Genomic DNA, 2,181 nt, shown 5'->3' on the forward strand with positions numbered 1-2,181 from the left:
CAGGTACCTACTGACATAACCTGCCCAATAGCAATAGCAAAGTACCAAATCACCTTATCAGTTAGGCGTATGCACATGGCATTCTTTATCTTCTCACTGTGTTAAGAATGTTCCGTATGTTTTCAATTTAGTGCAAATGGAATAACAATAATCATTTTAATTTATTCAAAGAGAAATATTCCCTACTACTGTAATTAACATTTGAAATGCAAAGCCAAAAAAGGGACAAGTCTTAGATGGACAAAAGTTTGAATAAAAATGCTAAATCACTATGTTCTGAAGTGTGCAGTCACCCAGCACACACTTGGTCTGAAAATTGTAAGTGTCTTTTTTTTAATTATTAAGTGAAGTACCCCACTCTTTCCTCAATTTACTCTATTCAGAGCTCAACCAGTGAGTCTCACCTCAAATATTGGACCATAGCCCCGGAAGATACTAATATCAAGCAGGTGAGAGATTGTGCACATGAAAGACCACAGTCCTGGGTCCGTCAGATGCCCAGTGGAATCCACAGATATTCTCAAGAGCACGACTGGCGCAGAGAGGGACTACATGAAATCAGAATATACCCCAGAGGCTATTGTAAGCTACTTACACCAAAAATAGAAAATGGTATGAATTATCTCAAGATGAGTACTGAAAGATAGGGATTTTGCACAGCACCTGTAGGCTAAGTCATCTTGAATTTATGTTCCATAAAAGTTTCTCATCCTATTCTCTCAACGCCAAAACCACCTCATGTTGGCATTTTCCTCCAGCAATGCAAATCATTAGCGACAGAGTAGAAATGCAAGCAATAAGCATTAGCAGGATCTATGTTAACTCTTCAGCTTCAGAGACTTTAGATTCCCTCTATTCCCATGTTTGGTATCACCACAAATATCCTCCAGCCTAGAGGGGCAAAATAAGTCTTCCTCCAGATCCCCCGAGCTGCATTAAGATAGGTTAGGAGTAGCAGGTAATAATGTTAAAAGCATATGAACCTCTGCTCTCTCCCCTGCTCCCAACTCAATTGAAAAGGGAAAACAGGACAAGAAAATGTGGGTAGTAACAGAACTGGGTCTTTTTCTCACAAGATCACAGCTCTAGATATGAGCCCATCAAGAACACAGAGTCCATTTGGACGCAGACCAGGACCTGGGTGAGATTACATCTTCAAAGAACCTGGCTAGAATGGTTCCCAATAACCTATTATATAAAGCAGAGGTGGGCAAACTTTTTGGCCCGAGGGCCACATCAGGTTTCGGAAATTGTATGGAGAGCCAGTTAGGGGAGGCTGTGCCTCCTCAAATAGCCAGACGTGGCCCGGCCTCCGACCCCTATCTGACTTCTTGCCCCCTGATGGCTCCCTGGACTCCTGCCCCATCCAAACCTCTCTATTTCCTGACAGTACCATGGGACCCCTGCCACTGACTGCCCCCCGCTGCCCCATCCACCCCCCCTTCCTTCCTGACTGCCCCCAGTCAAACCCTGTGGTCCCCGCCCTCTGACCACCCCGACCCCTATCCACCCTCCCACCCCCTGACCACAACCCCAAACTCCTCTGCCCTCTCTCCAACCCCCCCTGCTCCCTGCCCCCTTACCGCACTGCCTGGAGCACCAGTGGCTGGCGGCACTACAGCCACACTGCCCAGAGCACTAGGACAGGCAGCCACGCCACTCCGCAGCATAGAGCACTGGGTCAGGCCGGGCTCTGCAGCTGTGCTGCCCGGCAAGAGCTCGCAGCCCCAGCACCCAGAGCATTGTGCCAGCGGTGGAGCGAGCTGAGGCTGCAGGGGAGGGGGAGCAGCAGGGGAGGTGCCAGGGGCGAGCCTCCCAGGGCAGGAGCTCAGGGGCCGGTCAGGAGGGTCCTGAGGGCCGGATGTGGCCTGCTGGCTGTAGTTTGCCCACCTCTGGTGTAAAGAATCAGAACAGTCCATATCATGGACATTAGTGCCATGATTAATAAAAGGCAACCTGAAACCTTGTCTGCTTCTGAGAGAGACTTGGTTATCAGTGCTATGTAAAAACCTGACAGCCTAATCAGGAATTTTAACATCCTAGTCCAAATACTAAGTTAGAGCCTTACAACTTTTCTGCTTTCACCACTGCTGGCACCAGAAGTAGGGGAAAAAAAATCAAGTGTGGAATTTGGAGAGCATGCAATGTACATTTATGCCTGTTAAGAAATGAAGAAGCATA

The sequence above is a fragment of the Chelonoidis abingdonii genome, chromosome 3 (assembly GCF_003597395.2).
Source record: "Chelonoidis abingdonii isolate Lonesome George chromosome 3, CheloAbing_2.0, whole genome shotgun sequence".
Taxonomy (NCBI): Eukaryota; Metazoa; Chordata; order Testudines; family Testudinidae; genus Chelonoidis; species Chelonoidis abingdonii.